The 25,581-nt window shown below is 48.4% G+C and overlaps 1 protein-coding gene across 3 annotated transcripts in view; it reads left to right on the top strand.

Annotated features, from left to right (window-relative positions):
• Positions 1-25,581, top strand: part of LOC126518306 (uncharacterized) — a 181,897-nt gene that overhangs the window by 36,120 nt on the left and 120,196 nt on the right. Inside the window, exon 1 of one of the 3 annotated variants that reach the window (XR_008609621.2) lies at positions 20,485-20,685. The exons of the other annotated variants lie outside the window; for them this stretch is intronic. The gene's annotated coding sequence lies outside the window, so the exon portion shown is untranslated. Of the gene's footprint in view, positions 1-20,484; positions 20,686-25,581 lie in introns of those variants that run through there. 3 annotated transcript variants of the gene reach the window in all.

Here is a 25,581-nt window from a genome sequence, read left to right as displayed (position 1 = left end):
GAAGAACCCGCAGCTGTAGCTAACTGGCTGTGGCGTTCAGAATATCCAAATTGGTGCATAGCGTTGGGCGCGCCCACTATGCAAGTGTTTTGCCTGCAGGATAAGTTACACAGGTCCAACGCACATGTTGGGACGCTTTTGTGAAGCTTTCGTGAAGTGGTTAATTAAATGTTATGAAGACCGTTCCGCTTCCTGATGCACGTTTTGCAGCATAGTAATCAGGTGTCTACACCTTAAGACGGCTAGACGCGGACGCTCTCCCACTACACGACCCGCGGGACTAACACCACTGTGGAATACACTGACTCCGGGATCGGCCCACTTTTCATTACATCTACGGGACAAAAGGCAATATATGCAGCTGATTCGTTACAGGCATGCTGTACCGCGTGTACTAGCTATTCGGAAGGACAGCAGCTGCAATAACGATGCTCAGCAAATTCCGGGAGTATTCGCAGGAAAAAGAGAAGATATTCGCTTTAGAAGCGCTTCCGTATCCAAGTGGTTGAGCCTCTCGCGTAAACGGTCCCAGACTCCGGCTCAGCGTGGACGGGCCTTTTCAACCCTTTGCTCTCACTGGGAATATCCAAACAGTACCAACGTGACGCGAGCCGGCGTCGCCGTGTACGCGAGTGGCCTCTCTGTAGTTGGTGGCCAGCAGCATCTGCCAGCCGGAGGTTCGGGGATGGATGGGGGAGAAGGGCGCAGAACGCGAAACGCGCCAGCCTGCGTTCTTTCCGGAGGACTCCGTGGCAGCGAAGGAGCGCGCGTTATTAATGTTTGGACAATCGCCGCAAAATAAACGCACTCGTTATGTCTTTTTTATTTGTTGTTCATTTGTTTTTGTTTTCTCCTCCCCTTGCTTGCACACTGTCGAGAAAAACACGGGCGGGAGGAGTATGTAAGAACGATGCAAGAAATATTGCGTGTGTAAGTGAAGGGAAGGGAGCTGTTATAGGGAGCAAGCTTGGGGAAATGGAGACAGAGGGGAAACCGTGACGGTCACCACAGAGTGAGTAAGAGAAAAAGAGCGCCGTGGAGAAGAAGGGAGTCTGCGAGACTCGAGGGGTAGATAGCAAAGTCCCGGCTAAAAGCGAAGGACGGTAGGTGGCAGCGGCAGGGTTGGTCTTGGGGAGGCTCTGGTTATGAGGGGAGCGGCGAACGAGGTGGGGAGGGAGGGTGCAGCGGCAGTTTGGCGATTAACGCTTTCGCGGCGAGCGCCACATCGCCCTCAGAAGTGGAAGCAGCGCGTCGCGATGGCGGCGAATATGAAGCTTCTCGGGAAACGCGAAAGCAGCAGCGCTTTCTCCCTCTCTCTCTTTTTTTCCTGTGGTAAGGCGTTGCTCTCATCCTCATACACGCACGCGGATCGCTCAATATATCTAGGGCTTTGCGGCAAAGTACTTCAATGCGAAGCGTTCTTTACTATCTTCTCGGTTTTCGACGTCGTCGTGGTCTTTGGATCAACCTGTTGCGCTTCGCAGTGACGTCCATAACCCGACTTCTCCCATATACACAAGATGGTGCGTAGCACAGCGTTGAACATTCTACGACAGAGGGGGAACTGCATTCGTTGCCACTTATCGAGCACTATTAAGTCGGTCGGTAGGTAGGTTCCTATGTGTGCGATGGTTGGCTTCGAAACACAGAAATGAAATGTTTCGGGCGAGCCTACTATTCACGCCGTTGCGGCTACGGTTCAAGAGCCCTGTCACCATACACAACGTCGCGGGTGTCTGATCCCCGAGGCAGCATTCCGTCGGTGGTGAGACACTGATACGATTGTTCGAATATAGTTCCTTTTTCCCTTAAACCGGTGCAGGTCGTGAAAAACAATCGGAGATATTTCGCTATTCGGCTTGACTCATATCTGAACTATAGATTTGGGATGTTACAGCTTGACCCGTCTCCGGCATCGCTCTTATCGCTCCTTTTGAGTCGGTGTATTCGTCCAATATTAGGCTTTTCTCGCTTACCTGGTTTCTATCTGGATGGGAAGAAGCAGTAGGAAGTTGTACTTAAGATATCAGTTTCAGCGATTGCTTAGCGGCTAAGCCTAAGTTTATTGATTCGTTGACGTTCTGTTTGATGCTAAGGCATCAAAAGGCTCATTGAGGGAGAATTCCAGCGTCGGTAGCAGCGAAACGGTGCCTAAATTCCCATTGGCTGCTATGCCAGGTCACGTGCCTGCCTCGACGCAACAGAGCAGGTGAGAGGGACACCTGCTGCCACGCTGAAACGGCAGGTGTGGCGGGAGGGAAGAGGGAATCGTCGCAACGCCACGCCATCCTCGTCATCCTCTACGCGTTCACTGGGCGCGCGAGCTCCCACCTGCGTGCTAGCTTCACCTAACTTTGAAAGAAAAACGTTGGCGGTAGTGAGTTTTGAACCTACGACTCCCCGCTTAGAGGCCGAATGTCTTACCGACTGGGCCAAACCAGCACCTCCTAGATAGCAGGCCTGTTCACCCTGCCGTATGACATCATGATACTTGGACCGAAATTTATATTGCCAAGCGTGGCGTGACGAAAGCGGTGACGTCAAAATCTCGTCACGTCTTGCTCAGGAACGTCCCCATTAGGCTCTGTAGCAGTCGGGCAAGGTAGCTTGGCATCACGGATCGAAGTTCACCGGCGTTGTGCGATCTAGGAGGCATTGGCCAAGCGTCTGAACGCGCTCGCTTGCCCGCGAGGAGTTCATAAATTGAAGGGCCGCCCAGCGGCGTTCAATTGGACATCATTGCTTTCTCATTTACAACTCACAAGAAGTGCATACGTGTCCTCGGAATCCTTTACTTAAAATACATGATTCAAAAATCTACACATGATGACATACGTTACAGGAGAAAGTTCCAGCGTTCAGAAAATTTTTTTTTAAAAATTGGTAGGACCATTTTCTATAAAAAGAAGGCTAAAGCGAATATAAGAAAAATAATTGGAGATGAAGCACTTATCAAAACACCTACTTACTTAAGAAGCCTACAAACAATAACCAATGAAGAGATTTGGTATAACGAATATAACTCGGTGCGCACAATAATGGTAACAATAACCAGCAAATAAAAGGCAGAGATGTGAACAAGCAGGTAAACATTAACATGAAAAAAAACGAATTATGGATTTCCAACATGCATTGCCTACAAAACAATTAGTCATTGCACAAAATTATCAAGAGGGCACAGTCATAATATGATATATCTATTTACAGAATGCAAAGAAGCCACCTGCTCTCCGCGTTAATGACATAATGCACGCACACTCGCTGTATAACTTCAGTGCGGTGATTATTAACAAGGAAGCTCCACAAAGTCCTTAATTGCGCCTCTTACTCAGTGCCGCTGCTTCGTTTTTCAGGCGTCCCAGTTCTTTGCTCGGCTGAGCTTCTCCGTCTCCAATCCAGTTTCTTAACCGAATTAGAATCCTTCCCAGGTTTCCTTAAACGGCATTCGTCGCGTTATTTTATTCGTGGAGTTCAGTTATTGCCCAAAGAAGCAAAACGTAACGCTTTTGATCTAGAAACTAAGCTGACCATTGTTTTTTATCATTGTGCTTGTTCTTAAAGCAATTACGAGTCGTGAAGTGACAAGTGTGAACGATTCTCTCTGTGCGTTTACGCACTTCTCTCCCGTATTTCTGGCGATGTTCTGCGCGAGCAGAACGTAACCTAACCTAAGCTAACAACGTAGACACAGGAAAAAATCACGTTCCTAGAGGTAACCCTACTGGCACGCACATTTCATGTCAATACCATAATGACATGGAAAACATTGCAAACTCAACCTGACCACAACAACATTCGAAGTAGCCGGTAAGGATGTTATACCTTCCGCGTGAACACCTTGCCCCTCAGTCTCGGCATACATTTTAAGCATAAACTTCTATTTGCCTAAGCCCTTCTTGAGAAGCCACAGAAACTGGTGATTTGACACAATATTTAGCTCCGTCGGGGTTCTTTTGTTTGTGTGTTTGTTTGTTTGTTTGTTTGATTGTTTTATCGGCGACATGCATAAAAAGCTATAAAGCCACAAAACAATAAAACTACGTTACAGAGTAATTCGCACTATTCGTGGCGATAAAGCAGAGGGATTAGAGGGAACTTTGTTTACAACAGTGTGACAACGTTTGACAGGCATTGAGCTTGTGTTTTGCGACAAGCATGTCACGATAAGGCAACACATGATTAGGAAGAGAGCGAACCGAGGGGCTCGATTTTCGTTAGACAAAACCATACGAGGCCAACAGACAACGGAAGCTTAGTTTTCTTTAATTTGAATGTAGAAATAATGAGGCAAGCGGAAAAAAAAGCGGACAAAAATACAACTTCCCGCCAGGCGCATGCGGTGCACACTTTTGCCACTATTGTCCCGTCATTAGCGCGGTGCTGTAGGTTCAGAAATAAATGAGCAACTCACTTAAATTCAAGGCTAAGCGTGTTAGACTGAGTAACGCCCAGTGAACTCAATTTACAGCCGCCGATTGACCGTTTTGTCATGGGAATGGCGCTGCTGCGTGACAATTAACGGCGCCGATCAATCAGCCAGAGACGATCGGCACGCACACACACAAACACACACACAAAGCAAGGAAAGTTACACAATTCCTTTCCGCCTTATTCGCAGTCCTTGCGCGCTCAAAAGTAGACAATCAAAGCAGACCGGCAGAATTCGCCCGTCGAACCGACACGCACACTCTTCGCGATCAACGACATCCGGCTCGCAAAGCGATGAATCAGAACTCCAAACCTCAACCCACAAGAGCAAAAAAGAAAGAGAGAGAGAGAGAGGGGGGAAAGAGGGAGGGAGGGAGGGATCGCGTGCTTAACAATGCGACGGCGACGGCGTTCGGCTTTACGTCCGGCGTACTCAACCGAACCGACCGTACCAACGAACGACACCAGGGCGGACGAGCGACTCGGGAAGCCCTCCGAGAGCTCCGCGTCAAGAGAGAGAGAGAGAGAGAGTGAGAGAGAGAGCTAAAGTAATCGCCGCGTCGACAAGCTCCATTTCTGCCCGATCCACACACCACTACCCGGCGCCTCGCCAGCCCGCGCTCTGCTGCTCTCGGATCGCGTGACTCGCCGGCGAATAGTATCAAACGTCCGTTTCGACGAACGTCGACACGGCATTATGACGCGCGGCCCATGAAGTGCCCGCGCGTATTACAGCTCGGCCGAGAGCAAACGTTCCATCTCTCCGTCTCTCTTCCTGGCCACCTCAACCATCGATTTCGGATCGCGCGTGCGAGAAACAAAGAGGAAGGCGAACGAGAAAAAAAGAAATGAAAGGAGAAATTTGAAAAAAAAAAGGGGGAAATAAGAGGCAGTGGTTGTAAAAACTTCTGCAAAAAAAAGTAAGAGGAAAATTGTTGGAAGGACGGGGGAAGCGTCGAGCTTGGCGGCGTCAATTATTTAAGCCGCACTATATAGCACACGCGGGCCCGCCGCGTACGACTGCGCGTCTTCGGAGCGCCGCTCCAGCACCCCGTTTGATGTCGGGCTGTTGCGGACGGGAGTGCGATCGCTTCGCGTGGCCCACCACTGCCGGCGCAGGAGACCCCGGTTTACCGTAAAACGGGAGCGCGAAGGAGCGCTGCTGGCCCGCGAAAGCAGCGCCCGGCGATCGTGTACATAATTGATTTCCATCAAGGTATATACTCGTATATATACGCACGTCGTCTACCTGCTTTATGGGTTCTCGTATGTATCTTTTTCCTCTTCTGTCTCTTCTTTGCTCTCTTTTGTTTTGCGGCTTTCGTCTCCTTACTTATTTTACGTCGCTGCGGCGCGTTACGACGTCGGCGTGAACGCGAAGAAAGCGGCGGTTGACCCAGACAGGTATAGTGCGGTGTTTTCGTGGACCCTTCAGATTAAAAAGAAAAAAAAAAGAAGTAAAATAACATTACGTACAATGGCTGTCTCCGTTTATTCTTTGTATCGTCACCTGTCTTCCGAAGCTAAAATAGTATGACAAAACAAACGCCTCATAAAAGCGTGCATTGGAACAGTGGTATAACAACAGAATCCATCTAATACTTTTTCCACGAAACTGCAACGGTATAGCCGGGAAAGCGTGTTAAGCAAACTTGCTGGACACACTCTTGCCGTCACCGTGATTAGGCTTTAGCTACGCTATAACCGAAAAAAAAGAAGCCGTTAGCAAGGAACGTATCAGTGCGACTTGCATTTTGACGAAAACGTTATGCATTAAATACGTTAAGTAGAATCCATGCGACCGCCAACGGCACTGGCTGACATCCCACTTCTCGTGCGGGGTGATGGATGCAACCTTCAAATCTTTCATCGATTCAGGACAAGTTAATGTCGAGTAGGTGCATTCATCGTCATAACCACTCTAATTGACGCATCGCTATGAGTCAATTGTCTGACTATAATTGACTATAATTCACTTCGCGACAGTGGACTTTTGAAAATTTGGCGAGAAGCTCAGACACTGGGAGAAGCGCCACAGGCGGGGATAATGTCACTCTTGACTGGCAGAATAAACTAGCCCGTCCCAACGTCGGCACGTGTCACATATTCTAATTAGGAACGAGAAAGCCTTTGCAACTAAAGTTCCCGAAATCGACAGGTCTCTGCTACGTTTTCTAGGCTCGGCGCGCAGCTATCCTCCCTTCTTGTCCCTCTTTTTGTTCCTTTGTTACATTCCCCCCGTGCAGGGTAGCGAACCGGCAGATGGGTGTCGGCTTAACCTTCTTGCCTTTACTTTCTTCTATCTCTCCCCAACATCACCACCACCTTTACCACCATCACCATATTTACCCCCGCAGTGTCCCCCCCCCCCCCCCCCCCCAATTCAAACTTTTGTAACCGAAGTGTTCTTGCTCCACATTTCCAGCCCATTATTAGACATAGAAAGAGCGCGCAAGCAGAGCAAAGCCACAATGAAACACAACATCTCAGAAAACTGCCCGCAGGAGAACAGTTCGAACCTATCTGCTCCGGACTATCCGCATATACGACGAGAATGCTTCGAATTTACGACCGTGCAGGTGAATACGATCGCGTTGAAGCTCATAGAAGCCAGAATGCCTGAGTGCCAATACGATACCGTACGGCGCTTATTCGCACCAGTTCTCAGCGCGGGACCTTTTTCCCATATCGCCGTCGTCAAACTCGTCGTACCCCGTCTAATTTTCGGGAGTCCGTTTTCGGACCGTCATGTGGGGCCCTCCTGCCTCAACAATTGGCATTTATAGCATTGCGGGCGGTGCTTAAGAGGGGTTGATATTGGGAAGACGAGAAAAGTGGGCGCATAACGGAACTGACAAACCTGAAGAAAAAAATCGCATTGGTTCATTATCAGCGAGCAAAAGGGAAAGAGCCGGTGTGGGATATGAGAGAAAGCATAAAAACAAAAGAAGTACTATTGCAGGCGTGCGCTGGCTTGAAAGCTACGGCGCAATCTACTGCGGTCACCAATGCGCACGAGAAGGTAGTGCAGAGTTTCAGAAAACGCTTGCACTGCGCATGCGCAACCTTTCAGGCACATTTCACCCAGCGCAGAAACATTACGGCGCTGTAAAACACGTTTTGCACTGTCGTCTGCTATCCGTTCTCCTCTGCCGCCGTTGGCAACAAGCGCGAAGTCTCACGGATGCCTGTATGTCACGGAGAAGCGCATTCCACCTGTCACGTGAGCTCCGCCGATTGGCTATCGCCAGCCCCGTACCTTCGCAAACGCTGCACGCTTTTAGTGAGACAGTGTTTTAGAGATGCTAACGCCGCCTAGCGACAACGGCAAAGAGGGAGCGAAAAGAGGACGAAGCCCCCCCCCCCCCCGTGCGGCAGGAAAATCGCCGCACATTTTACGATGAGTCGTAAAGCCCTTAACCGTTTTCTCCCCACCCAACCTTTCTTTCTTTTTTCCACGCTGCAATAATATTTCCCTCGCCGAATCCCTATCGCCTCTTCACGGCGCAAATTAGAGATAAAAAGAAAGTAGTAAGGGGAGGAGAAGGAAGAGAGACGGCGAGGGATATCGCGCTCCTCCATTTTCATTTCATCAGAGCGCGCTGCATGCGCCCTCGCATAATGCTCGCCCGTTGGCTCGCCGCTCTGTCCACACCCCTTTCCTACGGTCGGCTTCCCCCCCGAACACCTCCGAACCATTTCATTCCTTCTCATTTAGTCTCAAATGTCTCTCCTACGTGCGCCATCGCACGCATGCCAACACCCCCCTCCTCGCTATTGCCCTTTCCTTTCTTTCTTTCTTTCTTTCTTTCTTTCTTTCTTTCTTTCTTTCTTTCTTTCTTCCTTCCTTTTCGTCAGCTCTCACGACTCGTGCAGCGTGGGTGCCCTTGTGGAGACGACGAGGAGACTGCGACTGGCACGCATTTTTTTTTTCATGAGTGTCTCTCTTCATTTCTGTTGTTTTCTTACCGTGGTCTTTACGTCTCTTCTCCCCACGTTAGTGCTTTGGACACGTCCCTGGCTGGTGTCACTGTGATGGGTTCTATGCCTGTCGCCAGTCTCCTTCGAAAGCATGTGCGAGAGGCAGTTAATTCGTGTGCGCCGGCGTGAACGTCTTAATGTGCATCGAGAGTCAAGTCGAACGCTAATTCGTGACTTCAACTGAGGCGCTAGCCTAGATCGAAGTTCAAGAGTTCGATCTGTTCATGCGCAGAAATAGAAGTTTTAACTCGTAAAGCAGAAAGAAGGAATAAGAGCCACAGGTGAAAATATTACTTTTGCACAACCTGCTTCAAGTTCGTGAAAACCACTCACCCAGCCTCTCAGGAGGAACAAGAAAACCACGAGTGTCAGTGCGGCTAATGGTGTCTACTTAGCGGTTTCAATCATGTATGCATTACGAAAGAACTCGTTTGAGATGTCCTTTTGCGAGAGGCTGCCTTGGCGTGAGAAATTCCCCGAAAGGTACTTAATTCTGGAGAAAGCTACAAAACATAAACAGAATCTGCGAGAGTGCGAACGACATCACTGAAATCAACAACAGATTGAAAAATACGCCACGAAGTTAAGTGCGAGCGAGGCCTCTGCCACTTTTGCTGCGACCTGTTGTGCCAATTAATGCCTGCTCTCTGCGTCGATTCAAATACTCGTGGCTCACGTGGCTTCTCTGTCGCTTAACCTGTGCAGCAAGTTTGCGTGACTTCTCTTAATGATAAACTTAGCTGCATATGTCTGGGTAGAGTTAGTGCATAAGACGATTTTGGTGACGTGGGTGCGCCCAGTTCGCCCCGGTATTTGTCATACTTTCATGCAAAAGTCGTCACAGGGAACCCTGCCACTACTTGTCTACAGGAACTGCGAGTAATATGGCGGCTCAGCCATCACGGGAACGACAGGCAGTGCATCGATTTGCTTAAAACTTCGTCCTTCCGGCTTCGAAGGGGCTCTGAGACTATGCAAGCTCATTCTATTCTACAAAACATTGTCTTATCGGCTGTCCTATAATAGTCGCTGTAGATGGCAAAGTAGACGGCTAAGCCGACAGTGGCCATCTTAAGTCACGTCCCTATTCTGACGCAGCCGTCAAGAAAGACAGCATCGAGGTCAGGCAATTTTGCAGTCCAAACAAGATGGCGGTTGGGCAGGAAGCTTGGGAGGAACTCGACAAAAAGGTCGCCTGCTCACAAGAAAACATAGCCACGTTTTCCTATGTGCCTAATCTAAGCTGCGCTGTGTTTCGTATAAGTTCGCCCACGCAAAGTGTTAAAAAACAGGGATATATTTGCGCTTTTTTAAAGCTTATTTTTTACCGAGGCGAGGTTGCCCCACGTCTCAATGACGTCTTCAACGTGGTTTCGGACGCGTTCCATTACTCGGCCTCGAAGCTATCTTATTATCTGTCTACGTAGACTGTCCACTGGTTGCCAAAATTAAGACACACCCATACATGCCAGAATTAGCCATGACTAGACATGCCCGCAATCACCGATTGCCTTAATATATTTATATATAAAACGACGATTGTTTAGAAGTTTGGAAAGATAAAGCGAAGAAAATGTGGAGTCTTAGCGTGCCGGGTATTCTGGTAAACGCAAGCGGAGTGGGCGTTTTACCGGATAAGTGGGAGCACGGACATGAACGGCCTGCACGGTGCAGCCACCTGATAGCGCAGAGCTCAATCAGACAAACACAAAGCTAATATAGGCACTGGGCGCCCATTGTAAGGCGCTATCAGCGCACTGGGGAACAGTGCCGCGAAGGGCAGAAATAAAAGCACTGGCACGTGGTGCAGACGACGGGGCGATGGCGCACTCGGTGCTTCCAGTGATTTCGAGTGGAGGTTTTTTAAAGCGTGCCGATCGGGAAAACGTACTTTCACGCGCTTCTCCTTCAAAAACGTCGCAACATGTACGAAGCAGAACACATTCATGACATCAAGCAGGATACAAGGCAGAAAACAAGTGCACTTTGCGATGCAAATGCACCCCGCAGACTAAGCTCCGCGCGGCAAGCTAAGGGGTGCAACTTCAGCAGTTATCTTGCAGATGTTTTGCTGCGCACGTTAACATAGTCGCGTATTAAATGATATAGAGTGGTCAAGCAGCACAAAAATCACGAACAAGGGGAGACTTACGTCTCCCGTTACTTTTCTGCGTTGCTTCGCCGATCGCGCATGGGTCGGTATATTACCGTTCTCTGTGCATGTTTTTATTTTTTTGTAGTTATGGTGCCAAACCCACTTTCTGATTATGAGGCACACCGTAGTGGAGGACTCCGGAAATTTTGACCACCGGGGGTTCTTTAATGTGCACCTAAGTCTAAGTACGCGGGTGTTTTCGCTTTTTGCCCCCATCGAAATGCGGCCGCCGTGGCCGGGATTCCATCCCACGACCTCGTGCTCAGCATGCCAACACGCATATCTTTCTTTTTTTTTTTGCGATGCGTTGGTGATTCTAATGCCTTACAAACCAGCCTAGTCTTCACTCCAGGCCTATTTCATGCAGCTTGGCCCAAAGAGAACCGCTCGCGGTGGCCGAACTTGGCCGGTGTTCGCCGGTGTTGACGGCGAGTGAGAACAGACCACTGCTGCTTCGCCGTCGATGCAGAACGAACAGAATCGTTTACCACTCGCTACTTTAGCTGGGAAGCACAAGGAACCGAAATATATTGTAGAAAAAGAAATCCATTGAGAGTGCAACAAAATGGCGACTACAAACACGCGGTTTCACCTTCGGTGCCCCGTATCCGGAGCCTCAATGGCCTCACGAGCTTCAGTCACGTTTGAGCAACCGTTCTTGCACCCGAGAAAGCAACGTGTTTGCTCGGATTTGCTTCCACGTGGTACTGCGCGGCAACGCAAAACATAAGCAATGATGGAACATAATCGAGAAACGTAGCTGGTGGCTGCGCTTGCTGCATCCGGCCCAGTCATCACGTGCCGTGACCTTCGCGGCTCAGCTGGATGAGGGTGACATCGGTCCAAACTCATCCCGCGCCCGGTGCCTGTTGCAGCAACCAAGTGTATTCTACTTTGCTGCTGGCGTAAATTTTCGGCAGCGGTGCAATCGTGTTGGTACCGAAAATTTACATCGGAGGCGTACATAGGAGGCGTACATAGGAGGCACACGTAGGAGGTATAGGAGGTATACAGGTACACGTCGATGCCGTGGTGTGACGAGGGTGAAACAGATATTAGGCGTTTATGGAGGATATAATGGTGGGGAGAGAAGAGTGTGCGTGTGCAGAGTAAGAATTTCGCACCTTTTGGGTCGCGGTATGGCCCAAAAGTCGGGCCGGGGACCGGCTCAGGGATTACCACATATCATCAAACAATATGAAGTGAATATATATATTGTAGTGAAGAGGAATGCCCGGCGCTGCATCCACATCGCCAGGCGTCCGGGAGGCGCGAGCTCGAGATTGCCTGAGCTGCTCTGGTTGAGACATGCTGCCTGCTGCTCTCTTGTAATATATATATATATATATATATATATATATATATATATATATATATATATATATATATATATGCTCTCTTCCCTTTCGTTGACATTTTACATATCAGTATATAAACGAGCAATTACCTCCTCTGTGGCAAACAACGCTCGCCATTGCAACGTCCTCGGCGGGATGCAGAGACCCTGCCCGGCATTTTCAACCATCGCTCTACATTTTCCGTCTGCCACTCTCTGCCTCATTTTCACTCTCTATCTATCCTTCCGTCTCCCCGGCGCAAACTGCAGCGACACGGCCAGTGAAATTAGGCAAGGTCGAGCCAGGGGTCCGTTATTTTTTTTTTTTAACGAGCCTGCACTTGATGAGCTTCTCTGCATTGCGCAACCGCTCCCCTTGTTGCCTGGTTCCGACGGGCTCAAGGTTTCAAGCGCGGGACTTCCTCGGAAGCCCCAGCGAGCCAGACAGGCCGGCTTAGAGATTGCAAATGTGGACCGCCCGACTGGGCTTTACTGTACAGCTCGGCTTCACTCGATTTTTACCAAGCTGTACTGCTTCAGTTTCTTTGCACCGGATGGACGGAGAAGGGAAGAAAAAGAAAATAAGAAGCTAGGAATAGACCGGCGCGCTGGAGGTTTTCTGCTCAGAGAAAAAGAAAATCTAAAGAAACATGCCTTACCCTCATTCCGAATTCAATTTCGTCACTGCAAAAGGAGTGCGAGTGTTTTGTTTCTTTCAGTGGCAAGACATTGTTTCTATAGTTGTTCAAAAATAGCCCGCGCATGCGCGCAAGCAGCGGGAGAACGTCTACAAGGCACGTGTCCCTCTATACATAGCATCGCGCGAACGTGCACCAACTTCTAAAAGTGATCGATGCGCCATCGACGGTGAAGTCGAGCAAAATTTTGTTAATCCTCTTAGTTTTAGTGATCTGACAAAACAAGTGTAAAACGAAGCAGTTGTTTCGCCATGCCGTCTGGCTGACGCGTTCAACTGGCAAAGGTAGTTCGTGATCGATAGCTTAAGGAAGGACAGAGAGAGATAGGCGGTATAAGCGAAAGGCAGGCAGGTTAACCACGCTGGGTCTTGCAGGCTAACCCTGCGCTGAGGAAGCGAAAAAGGGCATTGAAAGTTGAGAATGAGAGAGCAGTATGTTCGGGGGACATATAGAGGCAATGTAGCGTTCGTCGCTGTACGTGTTCCTCACTAGTCGTCGTGTAAACAGGGAGGAGAATTTCTTAATACGCCACGAAGCGGAGGAAACAAGGCAATAAACAAGTTCCCGAGAGCTGTTTGATAACAAAAAACCAAAAAGAAAGACAAATGAAAACGAAACAACACACACCTAAAACGTTTCTTTTTTCTTCGTTTGCATTCGCCTACTCGAAACGTGAAAAAAGGGCTCAATATTCTGTCAAATCTCCTTTGCTTCCAATAGTGTTGATTTCTTATGGCATGTCATGCCGAATGGCCCTCTCCCGCAGTGTGCGGGAGTTGTGGCATTGCGCGAGCCATCGACGAAGGACAATATGGGAACAAAAGAAAAGAATCGTCGCAAACTACAGTTCCAGGACCAGCACGGCGCGACCGCCTGGACTAATGTATTCCCACCATTTCGTCGTGAAAAGTGGCATATTCTGAGAACAATAAGAAACGTACCAGAAAAATAGGCAATGTAAATCTATCCGAGGAAGATATCGAGGCGAAGTCATGCGCTTGCCATACCCATGATATTCCTATGTTTCAACAGCGTTTCGCAGACGCCATGATTAGGTCTACTGCAGGGGAGACGCCTTTTTCGGAAGTCTTCAATTATGCCCGTCCCGAGTCACGCGATGCCAACCTACGAATGCAAGCTCTGTCCCGCGTCGGTCGATCCAGCTGACGCCGAGAATCGACGGCGCAAGCACGCCATCCAGTCTTCAACACTGCACCGACACAACCCGCAAACGAAGACATAAAACAGAAACAGAAAAAGACCGCCAGCTGTGAACGTCACCGAATCACGGAAATCATCAGGATATCAGGAACGGCTCGCAGACCAAACCATCGAGGCCCGTATGCCTACACGATCGTCAAACCACGAGAGGCGAAGGCGGCTGCGCAGAGCACCGGGGACGTTCCTCGGCGACGTTAAGAAGTCGCCGCATTCGCCACTGTGGCGCCAGTGGCTGTGTGTGACACACCGGCTCGACGAAGAACTTGCCGCCACCCAAAGTCCCCAAGGAATCGCGTAGACCATCGGGAACCAGGGAGTGGCGGCAACAAGAAAAACACAAGGGAGCTCGTGCGTGCTCGCTGCGCGAGCACGAACGACACGACGACGAGCGTATCGGTCCTCGGACCCCCGCATGGCAGAGGGGGTAGAGTGCACCGGGTATTAGTGTGTTGTGCCGCGTCCGCGGATAGCACATTGGGACTACGCGCACGTGCGCGCTGCTTGTGGGCCGCACACTTCTGTCGCGTGGCGTCGAGTAGCTTCGTTTCGTTTTTTGTTCTTTCTCTCTCTCTCGCCTTCAGAAGGCGAAGCAAAGTCGTTAAATGCTTCGATGAACCGCGACGCGGGCCAATCACGAAGTGAAGAGAACCAGAAGACGGTCACGTACGGCCCCAAGTTTTCCGTTGGGCGCGGTACGGTGACGCGCATTGGGGAACCCTGGTTCGAGAGTCGAGAGTACTGCGGGCTATACTGTGCTGTGGCTTAACCGGGGGTACGGCGTGAGGTGCTGCTGCTCGGCGGTTGGAACCGCGCCCCGAATTCGAGCGCCGACACTTTCAGCTGCCGCATCATTTTTTCCGCACGTTCTATAGTGCGTTCTTCAGCCTCTATAATATCTCGTCGCAGACATTGCAAGGAAAAAATAAACAAGAAAAAATGATCAATGGCTACGTAGCTGAAATCTTCAGTGGACTTCCACTTGCGTCCCCGCTTCACCGGATCCTAAATATTTAATAGAGGAGTGTCCTTTAAGAGCACAGCAGAGACGTTTGCAAATGAAAGATGAACTATGAATCCTGCTCTGTATTCAGGCAAACAAAACGCAAGGAACACCAAGGCGATGAAGTCTGGTTTATCTTGGTGGTCTTCGGAAGCGGGGATGGAATGTAAGGAACGTGGTTTGTCGAAGACATGGGGGAAAAAAACGCCGAAAAGATTGTGCCCGTACTGTGCACCCTCTGCACAGTACCACAGGTGTTTTTGCATTTCGCCCCTCATTGAAATAAAAATAAAAGTTTGCCGCCAGCGTGCCGGAAAACTCGCTATGCAGCCACGGCGGGTATCCAACAAGAACAGAAGCATTCAATCGAAATGTCGCGTAACCTTTACCGGCAAGTTCTCTTGAAATCGAAGCTCTCTGCGCTCGGGGAATCGGAGACCATCAGAGATCCAACGTTGCCCAAGCGTCGTCTCTTGTACGCTTGGCATGTTAGCAAATGTTAAGAACCTCCCCTCTGTGTTTCGTTTGTGGCCTCAGTGATGTAAAAATAAATAGAACAAAAGTAAAGCGGTTTCTATATAGGGTTTCTCCTTCTAGGACCTGACTGACCTTATTAGACTCACCTGCCGTCTCCCTTTCTAGCATTCAGATTATCACGTTTCTGTAGAGACGCTAATTGGGCGCAAGGAGCGGGAACGTTGGTGACGGGATAAGCCAGGCCTTATCCTTGACTCGGCTCTCGAGCTATGAGACAATGTCACAAGAAACAAGAAACGCGTAATCCAAGGAGCACCCGATTACTGGCGCTCTCAGCACGCGTTGCGAAACTACGAAACCGGGCCAATTATCGGCCAATCAGATCCATGGTCGCCGGCGGCTCCATCATAGTTCTCGGATTAGGTGACGCCTGTGTTCTTATTTCGAGCATACACCCTCCCCCCCCACACACACAACACACACACAGACAACAACACACAAAACTGCTCAAATGAAACAGGATCTACCACGAACGGGTCTTTGGGTGCGACGCAATTCATTCCGATACACAGATATGTTTACTGTGGACCGTAACGGTGAATTTCGCTACTGCATTCTGAGAAACTGTGTCAACCGCCTAGAAAGCGCTCGGAGGCCTCACATCTAATAATGCCAGGGGAAAACTAAGCGATACCAGCTCCTGATCACTACAAAAGTTTTCGTATGCAGCCGCTTTTGAAAAGAATACTTAATCTTCCGTGGGTCTCTGTTCTTGTGCCTTTGAAGGCACGAGTTTTGCCATCTCATTGCTGGTACTAGCTGCGTGTAGTGTTTCAAGGGCCAGTGGGGCCCCGCATCGGCAGAATATGAAGCCGATGCAAGATAATCGCAATTTTTCGTATCGATGCCTGAGTAAAGCACTGATACAGGAGAAGTTAGGCCACCTGTATCAAAAAGAAAAGACTCAAGGCGCCCTCAAAGATCTCATTGTGAGCAACACCCTTGAACATCAAGACAGACAGAGATATGCAGACAGCTCCAACGCTATCCATCTCAGACTACGCGCAGGCAAGTAACAATGAAAGAAGTAGAGCGAGAGATAGCAAGTGGAAAGGCAGGGAGAACAGCCAGACGAACGTCCGGTTTGCTACCCTATACAGGGAGTACCTGTATAGGGTACCTTACTCACCGGGTTCCTTTAATCCCTGTATACAGGAAGTAAAGGAAATCGGGAATCTAAAAAGGAAAAGGGGCAGAGAGCAACCAGTGTGTGCGTTCAGATAAATGCACGGGAGGAATATCACCAATTACTCAGGAAAGTTCACTTCGTGAATTGCATATAAGTGCACGAATAGCTTTTTCGTGCCAGCGACGGGTGTGGCCACGGTCCGCGTATCCTTGATTTAGAAATCTAGAAAGCTATCTTAAATTTGTCCGGAGAGGTTGGACCTCCCGCCGAGGACGGGTGCACAACAGATGCTCAATAGATTTTCTCGCACCTGCCGGAGTCACACGTCGGGCTGTCGGGCCGACTTTCAGCTCTCCCGTATTCTCCTGCTGAACGCGCCGGCTGACATTAAGTTCCGGCAGACAACTGCTTCAAGGATCAGCGAGACAGCGTCTTATATGAGAACGGAATGACGCAAAGGACCCGTGGAACACACGAACCCAGTGTGTGAAGTTCACCACTGAAGCTCGCCACAAGAGGCCACCACGTACGGAACCCAGCGTGGCAATATTCAAGCGGATTTTAAATACTGAAAAAGATACTGAAAAAGAAATACCACAGGATTTTAGGCCACCACGGATGACAGCTTTGTGCAAGACGAAAAGCAGCTAGGCACTACGAGATTCGGTCGGACGTCTCACGGCCGGAAATGAACTAGCTGAGACGGATATATGCAGAGTGACAAGGAAAAAATTGTTTCCAGTGAGCGCGTCCGCTGAGCCGTCAAAGTCTGGTGACGTCCGTGCCAATTTTGAAAAGAAACAAGAAGCCTAATTTGGTTTGGTCACATAATAAGGGAAACTAAGGGCGACATCGGCGAAATGACAATGAAGATTGACTGCAGAGACAAGATGAAACAATAGAACTTCAAGGACAAACGATAGTGTACTGTAAGGGACAATGTTAATGTTGAAGAGATATAGGGAAGCGTGGCTAGTGTATGAGGCGAGATGGAAAAAACTTGCGAAACACAGCAACGCCTTTAAGGAATGACCACGGAATATAGAGGGACTGTTTACTTGGAATACGCGATCCAAATTTTAGACATTACCTTTACGGCAATAGTGATTATGTATGTACTCCTCGGTAATTATCTTCATTATCATTTTTATTCATTTATTGAAATATTATTCTTTAGTGGCAATTTTTCTTTGTGCATGAATGAATTTTGGGGTTTAATGCGCCATAACCACCATTTGATTTGAGGCGCTCCGTAGTGGGGGACCACGGATTAAATTTGACCACCCGGAGAAATCTCTCTTGAGTATTTGTCACGCCTACAGGGACATTAGACAAGCTGAACATTATAAATTCAACTTGCCAAAAACTCATAACGTATACGGTGAACGTTCTCTATCGTTTTTCGGCGCAAAAACCTGAAATGACATACCAGCCTTTATGCTCACTTATACGGTTTGGATCCAAAGCTGGTCGCATACGCTAAGGATCCTGATGATACTGTCAATCGTGTTGCATTACACTGTGCGGGGATAAAGCTATTCTTTCTTTCTTTCTTTCTTTCTTTCTTTCTTTCTTTCTTTCTTTCTTTCTTTCTTTCTTTCTTTCTTTCTTTCTTTCTTTCTTTCTTTCTTTCTTTCTTTCGTTCTTTCTTTCTTTCTTTCTTTCTTTCTTTCTTTCTTTCTTTCTTTCTTTCTTTTTTCTTTCTTTCTTTCTTTCTTTCTTATCTTTACCGTTTCTCAAATGAACGGGATACGGGTGTTCTTGCATTTCACTCATATCTAAACGCGGCCGCCGCGGCCGGAATTTGATTCCGCGACCTCGCGCTTAGCAGACCAAGATCACACCCGCCAATCCACCGCGGCGTGTCTTATTATGTATGTGTGCCACACAACTGGCAGAAATGGAGCAACTGCTGTACTTTCTGCCTCAATCTGGACACACTAACCAGTTAATAACAGAAAAGAAACAGATTCGCGTGAACGTGTTTGAAACAATCGTCGTCAGCGTCGCTTGTGCCAGTCTTACCACATCCAATACGTGCTGGTTCTCACCAATATGTTTGCGCAATTGTGCCGATTGGAGTAACGCCACAGTCACTCAACAGTGTGTGTACCTTTGCGCAAACTCTTGATGCGTTAGCGTGCAATTATTTCTTCCCTAGGTAATATTAACACGTATGATTCAGGGTTGTTCTCAGTCTCGTCTAAATGAATCTATCCGTCATTAGAAGACTTATTCGTATAGAAGTTATTCGTAAAGCGGATGTTTTTCGCTACATACGTCTACACTGGACCCGTCATAATGACCGCACGACAAAACCGCCAATTCAGCTCTAATAATTATCATTGAAACCAGCTCCTTTCTCATATTAGAGGCACTCTCTCGTATCCTCATTTTTCCGAGGTCCTGGCACCTTCGTACGAGTCGGTAATCGACATCGGTTTGCGCCGCTGGACAGTCGCACAGTCGCAAACGTGCCTTCCTAGAGACCTTCGTCGGCGAGAAGACCTGACACGGAATTTGATTGTTACATATTTTTATGTCGCGGTCAAGTTACAGCAGGAAGTGTCTCAGCAAGGTTCACCATGTTATCCATTCGTCTTGGATCGTCAGAACGTGACTATGCAAATTTCAGTCGACATGGCTGAAAAACTTAAGCGAGGGAAGGGGGAAAAGTTATACGACGAACGCGAGTTAAAAACTCAATTTCCCGCTCCCCACTGAATTCAGCGCTTGACGCACGAAGCCAGCAGCGACCATGTAGAAACTGCGTTAAAGAAAAGAAAAATGCACGGAAAGAACATATACGAAAGCTGCGACGTCGTGGAATGCAAATTACACGCGGTGCTGATCTCCTTTCCAGTTCTTATAGCTACGCTGTATACATCACCTTTTGTGTGTGTGGACTGGTTCCACTCGCTTACAGCAGGAACAATTTAACAAATTCAAGTATCTCAGCTTTCACAGCTCAAAAAAAATTCGGAAGAAAATAAGCTTTAACCGGAAAGCCCATGGTACCGATCCTTGTCAAAGCGGTGAAAAGAAACGCCTCTAAAAAACAGAAGAAGGGAAGACCATCACAGCTAACAAGAAAAAAAAAAGAGACTCGTCAACGAAATTAGGGATACCGAGTACGGGCTAGAAAGGAAAAAAAGGTGAGAGGAAGTGAGGAGAATTGGGACCGCAACATCCCCTGACGGGGGACCATGCAATCTCGCGGTCTGGTCAGGCGCGCGGATACGCGAGCGCTTCGGCGAAGGAAAGGAAACTTTCGGGCTACGCGTCCCCCTTTCTTTTTTTCCCCAGGGTAACAGAAGCGTCGCGGCTTGCGCACGCGACATCATCATCCGGCAACTCGGTCACGTGATAAGACAGCCCACCGCTCCTTACAGCCTCGCAAGACCCCGTCTCCTTTACCGACGCGTTCTTTCCTCGTCGTCTCCCCTCCGGCGTCGAAGTCTGCCCACGCTAACCACGAGCTTCCTCCACCCCCGTACCCCCGCTGCAATCCCCACGGTGCTTCTGCATCCTCGGATATCGTTACGCCTGTGCATCTGTCTCGCCTTTCCTCGTCGAATGTCCCTTTTCGTCGCCAGCCGACTAGTTTCGAACGTCACGTCTGCGACGCGGCACTACCGCCTCTGTCGTGACACGTGCTGCGGCTAGCGTCTTCTTCGGGCCACACAACCTCGTCCGGCCCCCAGCGCGCTCCACCCTCCGGCTCCCCTCGCGCTCCCCCCCGCGCGTTCGCTTAGCCAAGCCGGTGGAAATCGTGAGTTGCCGCTGCCATCAGCATTTCTGCGCTCCACGCGACAAGCCCGCTCCGGCGGAGACGAGATTGACTGATGGGCTTGGATGTGATTTCCCCCTGCCTCGCAACCACCGCCCCTACCCTCCCTCTCTCCCTCCCTCCCTCCTCCCCGCGGCGCTCTCTCTACTGTACGCTCACGTCGACCGCCCTATTCTAGGCTGGTGGCTCTAACCATCTTCCGGCGGATGTAAGGAGGAAGAAGCTCCTCACGGCGCGTATATAAGAGGCTATAAGAGGCGCTGCATGGATGCTGTGACACGAGGTTCTGTCGAACGATGTCGGAGCGTGTCGAGGTGGTGATCTGTGCCTGCCTCGAGCCACGACAGTCAGCGTCGACGGGACACTCGCGTAAGCCGAGGAGACCTGGCCATCGGTGACCTCGACCGACGGTGAGCTAATTTTGTCGCTTATTTGGCGCCTTGTTCCGTTGTTAATCAAAGACTAGCGGTTGCTATTTCTGGGCGCCTCTTAGTGGAGCAGGGAATTTCGTTTCGCGTCACTACGCTAAAGAATCGTTGAAGGGCAATTATTCTGTGGTTCCATCCCTTGTGATCTCTCCAGCTGCCTGAAGAGGTCAGGGCTGCGCGCAAAAAACTAGCATCATATGTTGTAACATTATTAAATGTTGAGTACATTACTGAGCCTTAGAGAGTAATGTCAGCCTCCACTGCTATTATTTCTGCGTGCGTATCGTTTATACCGTTGCGCATCGTAATTTAGATTGACTTCTGCTGCTCACTTCCAACACAGCAACTAACTCACCTGAAGAAGATTTCGATTACTAGCAAGGTGATGTATAGTTATGGAGACGGAGAAAATGAAAGCTTTCTTTTTTTGTTCAAATTCTTGAAACAAACATAACTTGTTTTGGGAATAATTGCGATACAGATTCGGAACATTAACACAAAACTGTTTTTCCACAAGACGCCGAGAATGATTCAAATGGCGCACTAAGATGCCACCATGACTCGCAACCATGACGGCCTAAAGATATGTTCATGAATCAAATCGCCGATGACTCGCTCACCCTGCACTGACTCGCGTCATCAAGACCCTGCTAAGTTTGCCCGTGTGAAAATTGTCATCATCATCGTCATCTCTGTAATAGTTGTCCCATTTGCACTGAATTGATTCCTCGATTTTATCAATCAATCAATCAAAGCTTTATTTCAGTTCATAATACAGTGTGCAGTACAAAGTGGGGGTAAGAGAGAAAAAGCAATATATACGATAGCTTGACAAAAATTTCGAACCCATTTAACAGCACTGACAGTTGGTTGATCACTTAGTGTTCAGGGCGCTCCTCACTCGTTTTTGTACATCCACGCTTTCTAAGAAAGTAACAGTACCAATGCGTGCAATTCGGTTTAACAGAACTTTAGAGACTAGTCGGCCCACGGTACACAAGACTGATCCTTCTTTTTGCGCTTCCCCAGAGCCTTGCTTCGTCTTCGTTGCGTTGGACGACACTTTAAGTGCAACGTATCAGCGATTCACACTATTTCTGGACAAAGCCGAATGCCCCGTCAGCGGACTGTAATATTGCACCAAGTTTTCCCTTTAAATGTCAGCGTTGTGGTAACCGAGGCACAGGACAAGTAAAAATGCGAATGTACTTGTGCGTGACAATGGGCACAGTTCGGAAGACTCAAGAGACAAGGAATATAGCGTAGGCATGGCGCATGATTGGTATGGCATTGGTGAGCAAAAGTTCTAAAACAAATCTGGGCTCATTACAATAATAAATATTGCTCGTTACGCTTGTTGCGGTAATAACCTGTCTGCATTACCATGTCTGATTATTCAAAATATGAAGGCTCCTTTTGATGAACGTTCTTTGAAGACTGCTCGGGTCTGATTGGTAACGCCAGTGAAAGGATTCTTGAATAAGCGGTTATCTATTTTTTCGGTGGACGACGCTCATTATGTTTGCACGACGTCTCGCGATATAAAGAATTCAACCCAAAAGCGGATTTCATTCTCGTGTATTGCACCAAGTAAAATGTATTTAAGATATTGCCAAAAAAAAAAAAAGAAGAGCCACGTAAAAGTTCCCCCAAATAGACGCTACAAGACAACGGCAACCTTTCACTAAAGTAAACTCACTGCAGAGTTGTCGAATAGACGCAAGCAGCTACTAGACAACAGAATACACAAGATGCCGAATATAATGTAACCCGAAGGAACAGCAGTGTGGCATATATATATATATATATATATATTGTTCCAGTGGCGAGACAGACTTTATCAAGCTGAAGCCATGGTGTACGAATAGATAGTTCCTTTAGGCGCCAACTTTAACAAAATGTAGCGCTTAAGCCCGCTCTCAAGTCTTGCTTAATCGTCAACTAGATGGCCTGATAGTGACTTCCCAGCATGTACGACATATACGACGAGTATTAAATGTGTAAATGTATTTCGCAGTGCTTTCTTGCTTTCCGTAGAGGAGGTGGTCATTCCTATTGACAAGGCGTACCCCACTTCGACCCTGCAATGCCACAGTTCCCCATCAATGAACATTTAAAAAAATATTAGTCACCTTTGTGTCTAGTCGTGGGCGGTACATATGCAAAATGTTATAGGAATACAATTTGCTTAGTATATGAATAATCAGTAATTGTTTTTCTGAAATATCCATAGCTGAATCTTCGTTATAGCAATACAAGATGTTCCTTTATGCTATGAGTCAGCATTCTAGTGCCTAAATCAGAAGATTCAAGAACCAAATGAGCGTATCATAAATGACATGCTGGGCATTACAAGCATTACTGCCGTCCGCATCCTTCATACGCCTTATCATTAATTTCGCACAAGGTCATTACAGCTGGCGATATTGAGCAGTAATGCACACAGTTTTAAAAACAAGACGTTCTATTATTTGCCAACAGAATATATCGTTACGGAGAGGAAGCCTGGCGCACAAACGTATGTATAACTATTTTAATAGGAAAAAGATAGTGGTAAACGCGCAGGCTGGTACAAAGGTCACAGCTCGAGTAGATAGTCTACCATGTCCTCTTCGTCTCCCTCTTGCGCGCATGGCCCTGTCCAAACGCACCGCAACACTACCTTTAAGCAATTTTTTACTCGGTAATCCTTCACAAACTGAAGGTTCTATAAATGACATCAAGTGTTGGTCCTAAGACCCTCCGCTGCCTTCCGAAGCGGCTCTGCACCATAACCTGCGCCCAAACAGTTCTGAACTACTTCACCGTCGTCAAAATTGGTTCCACGAGGCGGTTGATAAAGCTACGTACAAGTCGCGATTTTTTTTTCCATCCACTGCTCGTAAACACTTAAATCTGCAGCCTGACAAGTTCGTGACAGCTGCTTTTCTGTCGAGCCAGGTTTCAGGTTCGACCTGCCGCGGTGTAACTTCAGTAAATACATATGGCGGCCGAGAACGAGTCCACGGGTTCGAACCCGACCGCGGCTGCCGCATTCCGATAGGTGCGAAATTCAGAAACACTCATGCACCTTGCATTGCGGGCACGTTAGAGAACCCCACGTGGTCGAAATCAACCAGGGATCCTCCACTACGCGATACCTCACAGCCCATTCATGCAGTTCCCCGAGACCTTAACCACAGAAATACAGACGTGTCATAACGGACAGCATTTGAAACGATCCTTTGAGCGAACAAATAGTTTCGCACACGATCAGTGAACGCGAATACGTTGGCGCTATTAAGAACAACTGAAGTTCCGCACGAATATCGCGCAAACACTAAACCCACCACCTCTGAAACATATATTAAACATCTTCCGATCTTCATCCGTCGTAGTATATGACGCAAAGTACTTTTTTCTTTCCTTCTCTCCAGCACTTCTTCTTCGGACGGCAAACGCGTAATAATCAATCACCGCGCGCTGAAAGAACTCGAAGCGCCAAAAACTGCCTAGTCACGTTGACAATGCGGCGACCCCATTTCCCGCCCAGCGACCGCGAGTCGATTAACGCGAAGCCCGCGTAATCGCTGCAGGTTTTACACAACCCGCGGGACGTTTCAGCAGCTCGTCTGCTGTACCTTTTGTTTGCCGCGCTTAGTTCCGATTCCCTAGCCGGCAAGCGTATGCGCAAGCAGCGGATCAAAATCCCCGAGCGGCGCGCCATTTACTGCCTGCCTTGGAATGGAACTGCCGAGCCCAGTGCCGGAACCCACAGTACACACCAGCCGCTGCTCCCGTTTTAAATCGATTAAATATTTAAGGGGCCGCGTGGCTTCATTTAAAGACTGAACACACGAGGAGGAGGGGGATACTGCGCGGACATTAACGATCCTGTAAATAAGGCAGAAAAAAAAAGCAAATTTGACACGAGCTTTGTTATTGCTGGCGCGTGGTTTTGATTTCGCCGTGCGCTCTTTTTCGGGCCGCGAGCCACTTTATGGATTCTCGCGAACGCGCGCGCGCGGCTTTCATCACGCGAGCTTACGTAAATGCAAAACTGCACACTTTCTCTTCGAGGTTTGGTGTCTTTCATTTCTATTTTTTTTTCCTTCTGACACTTTTTGGCTCGCTCTCATGCCTTTCATTACAGCCCTTTCATTTCATGCCTAACAGACAGTGTTTACGAATATTTCGGTTCAGCTTCGCAGACACTTAGCACTTCCTGGTTCGAGACAACGCCTTGGGTCTGTATACCTGACGCTTGTTAGATTAATCATGACCATCATCAACTTAATCGTCGTTGCATTAAGGCCCACGGTGCAGGACGAAAGCCTCTTCTAGGGTTCTCCGGTGACCAGAATATAGCATTCAGTGCACTGAAGAGCCAGCCTAGACGGTTGTCTAAATAGTGCGTTCACCGTGCGTAGGTTGGCGTTCCTGGGCTCCTTACAGATAAAATAGCCGAAATAAAATAGCCGGGCTGTACTACCCAGACTAGGTGGAGCGATAAAATTAGGACATTCGCGGGCGCTAGTTGCAATCGGTTGGCGCAAGACAGGGGTAATTGGAGATCGCAGGGAGAGGCCTTCGTCCTGCAGTGGACATAAAACAGGATGATAATGATGATGACGACGATGATGATGAAGATGATGATGATGATGACAATGACGACAACGACGACGACGACGACGACTACCAGGATAGCCCTGTTGACATTCATTACATAGACACGCATAAAAAGAAAAACAATGCGTCAAAGAAACAAACAAGCAAGAAAGAAACAGATAAGGAATGAAATATAGAAATGAAACAAAAAAAAAATATGGGTGACAAGCAACCTATGTTCCAGGCGCTTTGTTATCCCTTTGGCGTTCATCCATTTGTTCCACTCTCCTC

This window comes from Dermacentor andersoni, chromosome 11, assembly GCF_023375885.2.
Source record: "Dermacentor andersoni chromosome 11, qqDerAnde1_hic_scaffold, whole genome shotgun sequence".
Lineage (NCBI taxonomy): Eukaryota > Metazoa > Arthropoda > Arachnida > Ixodida > Ixodidae > Dermacentor > Dermacentor andersoni.
Note: the sequence above shows the minus strand (reverse complement) of the source record. Positions and strands in the feature narration are given on the sequence as shown.